The sequence below is a fragment of the Meleagris gallopavo genome, chromosome 7 (genome assembly GCF_000146605.3).
Source record: "Meleagris gallopavo isolate NT-WF06-2002-E0010 breed Aviagen turkey brand Nicholas breeding stock chromosome 7, Turkey_5.1, whole genome shotgun sequence".
In the NCBI taxonomy this organism is placed as follows: Eukaryota; Metazoa; Chordata; class Aves; order Galliformes; family Phasianidae; genus Meleagris; species Meleagris gallopavo.
In genome coordinates, this window is record NC_015017.2 from 2334768 (window position 1) to 2343194 (window position 8427).

The window sequence follows — 8427 nt, forward strand, 5'->3', positions numbered from 1 at the left end:
AAAAAAAAAAAAAAAAAAATAGACCTAACTCTGACCTCCCTATGGAATCCACAGCTCTGCCAACAACATACTCTGTTGGTTGCCTTTTTGCTTTTTCTTCCATCTAGCTCGTAGCATTCATGGACTGTTCCTATCTGAGCCAATTTGAATTAATCATCTTGCATGATGTGAAGATACGCCATACTGAAGGCATCATCATGTTAAAAATAAGAAACACGTGGGAATCAGATTTTGTCTTTTATACAAATTTTCTTATTTTGAAAAGAAACTTGAAGGAAAAATTGTTTTCCTTTTGTGCCTGAATGGAGTATCAAAATCAAATTTGCCTGCACGGTGATTTTTAAAGCGAAAAGAAAATCAGTCACCAATCAAAATAGGTGGATTTATGTTATATTATGTTAATATGAGTTATGTAAGTTTACATAAAACTTCAACGTAGAAGATAAAATACTCTGATAAAATCAAAGGTACTAACACAATGCTCTCAGAAAGCAGGATAGCTTCACAGAACATCACTTTACAGGGGAAAACTGCCCAATGAGATCTGTATTAACTAGCAGCGATAACCTACGATATGTTGTTTCTTTCCTAAAACCCACAAATACTTCTCATTTCACTGAGGAAAAAAAAAAAACAATAATTGCAGAATTGTGTAGGCTTTCTCATCTTAAGGGTATTGTTCTTGCCATCTCTGCTTTGCAAAGTAAAATTGTATTCAGGGAAGAATGGTTGTAAACCAAGCTACAGTTATTCAATGACAGAATCATGTTTATGATCCATTATTTTGCTTTTTAGCTAATTCACAAGTTATAGGAACTGAGTCATTGCAAAGAATTAGTGTGGATTTACTGCATGCTTTTTCCTGTGTTCTTTTTCCTCAACAGATTTTTTAATTAGAAAATCACCAGCTGTGATATTAAATTCTTTTTCTTAGCATTTTAGCATTTGCTCTTCATAATTCCATTCCTTTGCTGCCCAGTTGTGAGCTAGCAGTTTTGTGTTTATGAAGAGCACTGCACTGTATGCCTCAAACAGACGGGCATTAATTCCCACTGATATGGTTACGTAGCTCTTGTGAAACCAGCCCAAGGTTTGGCAAGGAGAAGTAGAGACATCTCTGAGCTACGTGGAGGAGGTGGTTGTGGGAGCTACCTTTGGAAAATTGAGATGTTTGCCTCCAATCTTGGTTCTTGAAGAGCAACCAAAGACCCACTGAAGTTTTTGTTCAGAGAATTGTAGAATCACTGTGGTTGCAAAAGACATATAAGACCATCCGGTCCAACCATTCGCCTATCACCAATAGTTCTTACTAAAGAACCTCCCAGTAGTCTGCAAATCTACTGATTTCCCAATAACCAACATCTGAAGGCCTCCAAAATGTTCCATTTTAACTGCAGACTCTGCATGAATCAACATGTCTCTTGCCTCCTGTCCAGAGGTCTTCGGTGGCAAGAAGGCAAATATTAATGAGTGCTCAAAATATTTGCTGGATTTATTTCTGACCAGTCATGCCAATATCGTTGGAGAATGTGACTGATTGAGCAAACCAAGAGCTGGAGTTAATGGAGTTAAGCATTACTTCTTGCTAAAATCAAAGCAATCATTGGCCTCGTTTCAACACAACCAGGCACGGGCAAGGTGGTTTAGTATCCACCAGGACAGGCTATGGACATCTCAAAGAACTGTCACCTGAGCCTAGCTGTCCTCAGCCTGACACCTCATTTTGTTGACTTTTCTCCTTTTCCCAAACATCTCTTAAGCACAATAATTATTACACTGACGGAAGAAAATTACTGGCTACAAAATGGTAGGAGCATTTCTATTATGTGTCCAGAGTGAGTTACTAATCTGACAAACTATCCAAACACTCAGACCAAATTTATCACATTGTTATAATTTTTTTTTTTCTCTCTTTTTCTCTCTTTCAGCCTGCAAACAAGGTCAAAATAACCATTCTGGGTAATAAGAGAGCTCCATCACATCAACTTGCTGCATAATTCCTTCCTGTCAGACTGGCTTGGATTTTGTTGCCTGCCTCTCTACCAGATTAAAAGACTCCTGTAAGTGAAATCTACAAGCACTGAAGAAAAAGTCCCATGCTCTCAAGGAAAAAATGAGAAATTTAGGTTCTAAAAAATGGAAAATCTCCAGCAATACCTGTGTTTACCTCTTGTCTCTCTAGAGATGCCTTTACTGTCTCATTATATGCTCCAGGATTGTGTTTACTTGAGAGAATTGAGGGAAATAGGCAGAACTAAGTGGTGATGGGACCGTGATCTTATGCAGCCATGTATTTCTACGTGGAAGGGATTGGGAGGAGGTGGGTCCATGGCGTTTGCTCTCAGACCTTGGGAAAGAAGCCTGGGAGCTTCATATCCCTCCCTGTGAGGAGGAGGTGGGAAACGCTCAGCACAGACCACTCCATCTTAAGGCCTTCCCATCACACTGATTTTATTTGTGTTTTGAGATAACTCAAGAATCACCGTGGCGTGCTTACAGAACCGTGGTTGTGCTGGGAATCTCAGGCAGGGTCAGGGCAGGCAGTTTGCTTTGGCAGGCACGGTGTGAGCGCATGGGGTGAGGGCTGACCGCCTCCTTCACTCCACACTGACGGGTTGGCCATTTTCCTTGGGTGGTGGCCAGCTATTCCTGCTAGATTCACATTACAGGGCTGCATTTGCACTCTTCTACATCATCCCAGGCATCCAGATGTGTGACAGACGTGCACGCATGCACTGCACTGCGGATGCTGTATTTTGGCTGCAGCTGAGGTAAATATTATTTCTGTATCATGAGGAGGATGAAATAATACCTCTGGAGGATTTGGAAGAAAGATGGAGGAGACTCAGTTTATCATGGTCTGCCCATAGCTTTTTCCACTTAAGCACGTTGTCATGCAACAAGAAATAAAGCAGGGGAAGAAAATGCAGCCTACTGATTAAAGGGATTTTGGTCTCCAAACGAATCCTGGTCAGCCCCTTCCAAAAAAACACGTTGTTTGCAGTGGCATCCTCCACCCCTTGCTTTTCTGTAACTATCAGGACGCTTCTTCTCCCTCTCCTAAAATGTGAGTTGTTCACATCTGCTCAGCTGCAGCTCACACAGAGGCTGACTCTGGGGTCCTCAGCCTGGAGGGGATAGGAGAACAACACAAGCTCATCCAACTGGTAAAATCCTGTCCATAAATTAGAAGTGCAGGCTCACAGCTCTTGTTTTTAAACACTAAACGCATCTGGTCGCTCTGCTAAAGACTCTCATCCTAGCAGAAAACTATAGTAATCACAAAATCCTGTTTAATGGGGAAAAAAAGGATACATGGCAGAAGCAAAAGGTTGGCTTGAATCGTATCTCTTGCCCCATGCCTGGCACCGTGTGACATCCAAAGCACATCACAGCCATAGGATGGCATCGTGATGCTGCTGTGAGATTGTCCCATGTGCACAGACTGGAGCACCCCAACCTCATCCCTGTCTCCATAGGCAGTGGTAGTGTAGGGAGGGAGGGATACCAAACACATGGCAATGTGTTGGCAGGCTGCTTTCCATCCCTTTTCTCTATAACCTCCACATAAACATAATTACCTACAACATCCCACACTAAGCTTTTAAGTAGGATTTTCTGAGCAAGAAACAGAGTGATGCTATGCTGGAAAAGGTAGCTGGGCTGATGGGTGGGTGTTTCGTGGTTCTCCCCACTAGATATGCTCTTCTCTATCCAGTGTGTCCCTTCTGTGAAAAGTGAGTAGTGTTTTCTCCCCATTCATACCTTTCTTAATAAAATAAAGTATCTTTCCAGGCTGCCCATGATTTCAATAAAGCAGGAGCAGGTTAAATCCCTCAAATCCCTTTCTTCAACTTCATGCCCCTATTACAACTGTGCTCCTGGAGCTGGGGCATTCAGTCCCTCCCAGTCCAGGCTGTAAAGCATTTCTCCTTCCATCTCCTTTTTCATGAATATCTAAAGGACTGGGTGGCTTTTCCCCACCCTCTCATGGCCCTCTCACTCCCAGCTCTGTGAAACCTGAGTCCAGAGCTCAGGTTTTCTCACGCTTCCCATCTCTTTGCTGAGCAGAGCAGCTGCAGGCAGTCTATATGGGGACACACTGAGGGATATTTTCTGGATTACCCAAGAAACAGTCATCAGCTTGGAAGACACCCATGGGCAGCACTTTGCAGGAGATGCTCTGTGGCAATGCCAAAAGGTGCCCAGAGGTAAGGGGCAGGGATTTGGAACAGGATGATCTTTGAGGTCCTTTCCAACCCAAGCTATTCTATGAATGGAATCTGGAGGGTCGGAAGGAGAAGTTAAAAGCCTGAGGGCACCCTGTCCAGCTTGGAAATTGCTCACAGGGAAGGCGATTTTCACCACATCCGTCAGATAACTGAAAACCAAATGCAGTAAAAATGCTCCTTTAGGGACAAGACAGCAGCTGGATGAAATCAGGGTCCCAAAGCCCAGCATAAGGCTCTGTGTCTGGGGTGAGATGTCTCCTGGAGGCTGATGTGACAACCTGCCCCGCCGCCCTAGTGGGGTCCCATCCACTCTGAGATCATCTCTCTTGCTGGTGTCCAAAGCTGACTCAGTGCTCACACGTGCTGCTTTTTGGCCTTATTTATTACCATTTCCCAACATCCAAAATAAACAATGCCTGAGGTTCTTTAGCCCCTTCAAGCGGGAGCTGTGCCTGTGCTGGGGTCCTGCATCCCCCAGGCTCAAAAGATGACAAATCCCCTGGCACAGGCAATGCCTTTCAGCTAAGTCCAAACCTGTTTAGTCTCAGGGCAAAGGGAGCTGAAAGGAGAGCCTGGTTGGCAGGTCTGGTTTAAACAGTGCAACTGGGGCATCCCCCCATACTCCTCTGCAGATAAATCACAGTTCAAAGGAGCCCATGCAGTGGCAGCTGGGATATCCGAGCCAGCAACAGAAGGCAATATGTGCTTCCAACCCATTCCTCACCCCTATAAAAACACACAAACAGGAGCAGAAAGGCCACCACCTGTGGGACTCTGCCCTGAAGGTAGGATTCAAAGGACAGCTGTGGGCACAGGGAGATGAGAATAGGAGGAATGGGCAAAGCCATGGGAGCAGGACTGCAGCTTGCTGGCTCTAATGATGCTGGGCTGTACCAAGGGGCAGCTTGATGGGTTCAATTTATCGCTATTCCCTCCCTACATAATCTCTGAGAAGTGCCACTTTCAGTTTGTATATCTTTCCTTGACATGTATATTTAGCACTCATTAACCACTTACCTTGGGGTAATAATTCAGCTTTTTGTTCCAAACTCTAAATTTCCTCATTTCCGTGAGTTCTTGGAGCCAAAGAGAACTTTTCTGACAGATTAATTTCGACTTTGTTTGAAGGCTTACTGCAGCCTTTCGGTTTATTTGAACAAAATTTTCCGTGTTTTCCAAAGATTAGTCATTATGAAACCATTTCATTGCTTTAAAGCCCTAAATGGTTCTTACCCCTTTCAGCAAAAAGCAAGATCAGAATGTCAGAAATTGGTTGTTTTTAAGAAGAAGAAAAAAAACCCACCCTCATTACATCTGGGTGTGTTAGCCAAGCTTGCAGCAATTAACATCGCTGTTTCTGTCCAAATCTTTTACTGCTCTAATTTATAGGTGCTATCATTGCTTTATTCTAGATTCAATGGCCCAGTGGTTTCTTTTCCATCTATTTAACCTCTGTCAGCACATAAATCCTCAGGAATGATGGGACCTGGATTGAGTAGCTCTTGCACAACACCTTTGTGCAAACATTAAGTACACTGCAATGCTTAAGCACACGCTTAAATGTGACTTGAGTGCAATCTTAGCAACTGTGTCAACCAGATTAAACTGTGTCAAGCAGAGAGGATTAGGGCTGTTTGCTGGAAAAGAGACTGATGCTGAGGGGCTGAGCACCTTCATGCTTGATTTCCTGCCTATGCAAAAAGCAACATCAGTGCAACAAGTCAAAGCAAGCACAGGCTGCACCGCAGGGTTTTCCCCATCAGCAGAAGTTGAACTTGGCTCACAGCTGAACCTGAACCTGAACCAGAACCACCAAACGTGGGGGATAACAAATGTTTAAATTCTTGATTGCAGAGAAACTGGGGAGGTGCCACCAGGAGCCTCTCTGCGTTTCCTCATCCCACCTTGAGGAAATGCTATGGTCAGCAAAAGTCTCCAAGAAGTGTTTTGTGGTTGGGTTTGGGTTCTGTTTTCAGGTTATTATTTTATTTCCACTGCTCAGCTGTAGAAGGAGACACTTTGCACATGAACAAGGAGTCCCCACAGGCTGCAGGAAAACAATCAGCAGCCCAGGCTGAGTAGGAAGTGGTTGGAAATCTATCCCAGAAAGCTGAGAAGAGAAGCACTCAGCTTTGAGGAGGATTTCTCCCTCTGGTGTAGGTTATTGCCATTGGAAAAACCAGGATGGAGGACAAGAAAAGCTGAAAGCGAAAACTGGGGAGGCCTGTAATTGGGCAAGAGGGAAGGAGAGGTGTGAAACCAGCCCCCAACCTGTTGCTTTGTTGCAGGACTCACCTTTAGCCTGCATGAAAATCCCCACACCGGGATCCCATCTGCAAAGCCTGTTTTCAAGTCACACTGCGCTAATTTGTGGTTTTGAGGAGAGACTATTGGAAAATAACAGCACAAATCCAAGCCAAAGTTGCTAATTTTGGCTGGTCTTTGCCTTTCTTGGTTCCAATTAAAGCTACATTTTGTTTGAAAACATGGAACTCAGACATAAAGAAAAAGGAACTAGATTATGAAGATTTCCATTCATTAGTATGGCCTAATACAACCGAGTTTTGCACAGTGCAAGGACAGGATATTCCCCACCACCACATTTTGGGTTTTTTGTTTGTTTGTTTGTTTGTTTTTTGTCTGTTTGTTTGCTTGTTTTTTATTTCTTTTTTTGTATGTTTTGTATGTTTCTTATTCATATTGGGTTGAAGATGTGCCTGAATGGCAGGCACCTCGACATTTGCATGTAGGCAAATTAAGAGCTAGTTTCAAAACCAGACTCTATGCAAGGCTGGCTGCTTCTTTGTAGGAGAAATCTCAGCATGTTTACACTTGCATTGGCAGAGCAGAGAAATATGCTTTCTGATTTTTGGAGCTGATAGAGTCCCCGTTGAATGGAATGATTGAGACCCTTGTAAGCTGCAAGGTACTTATGACATCTGGGGAACTCATGCTCATCCCATCGTTATTTTTGGTGGTAAGCTGCTGACTTCTATACAGACTCTTGTGCCTGGTGGCTGGATGCCCCAGATGGTGAGGAGCTCAGCTCAGGGGTGGTGGGAAGGTGTCCATGGCGTGACACCTGTTGGCACTGAGCTGGCAGAGGGACACGAGCTCCACCACAAAACACAGCACCTGTACACGTTTGTTGGACTCGAGGTTAAGGCTGCATCTGCTCATTGGAAACAGATTTAAGAAGCAGACGAGATGGCAGGAATAAATCTGCCCAGGGAAGGGTCATTTTCCATAACACCTGCTTGTTATTGTCTTCTGAGCAGCGTGGAGTCCTTTTACAACCTTGCATTTGGGGAGCTTGGCTGGGCTGCCAAAAAAAACAGAGGGAATCGCTCTTTTATGAGCCATCCCTTCTTCCCTTTTATGTTGTTAGGAATTTCCCCCTGCGTATCTCTCTCACAAATTCCTTTTAAAAACGTTGTATTCAAGTGAAAGTGATCCATCCCAGTTTGGCTTCTCTCACATCAGCAAGTGGAGCTCTTGGTCTCCTTTTCCCTCTCTATTTTTTAGGGTTTCCAATACATCGGACCAACAGCTTGCAGAAGAAAAAATATCTCAGGTGAGAACTAATTATCACCATCACCCATTCTGGCTGGAGGGGAAGGTTTACTGTGGATTCTACTTGGCCATGGACTTTTGATTAGGAAGTAATAACGCGTGAAGACTTGGGTAAAGTGTTACTGCACTCAGCCAACACCAACCCTGGGTTAAAATCTGTCTTCACAGCCACAAGGTCTATAGGTGGGGTAAGGGGTCAACTTGGCACTGATTTAAAAGCATAGCCTTGGTGTTCCTGCTATGTCTGAGAGTGCAGTAAACAGCAAGCAGAGGAAAACAAGAGCAGCTTGAACGCTTTCCAAGGGAGTGATTTATTTTTTCCCCTTTGGTAAACTCCCCTTTGTCAAAATGAAATCTTTCCAGGAGAGAAATTAGCTTATAAAGATTTTGGTCAAGCCTTGTGTTTGTTTGTTTCCAAATGTCTTTTTAATGAAGTTGTAGAACCATATCAGATTTTGTAAAAGTCAGAATGAAAACAAGATGTATCCATTTGCCTTTAAAAACAGGGCTGGAAGCGAAGGAAGAGTTTATACAGTTCAGTTCTCTGCCCCTGTGTGGGATCAAATATTTTCGGCATACGGATAAAAAGCCAAGAAATGTTAGCATTCCTTCTGCTTCATTT

General features: G+C 43.7%; 1 long non-coding RNA gene across 1 annotated transcript in view; it reads left to right on the forward strand.

Annotated features, from left to right (window-relative positions):
- The window catches only part of LOC116216789, a 73025-nt gene extending 66145 nt beyond the window's left edge, over positions 1-6880 (forward strand). The window contains exon 7 of the long non-coding RNA XR_004160247.1: positions 1929-6880. This is a non-coding gene — a long non-coding RNA (uncharacterized LOC116216789). The remainder of the gene's footprint in view (positions 1-1928) is intronic.
- Positions 6881-8427: the final 1547 nt, after the last annotated feature.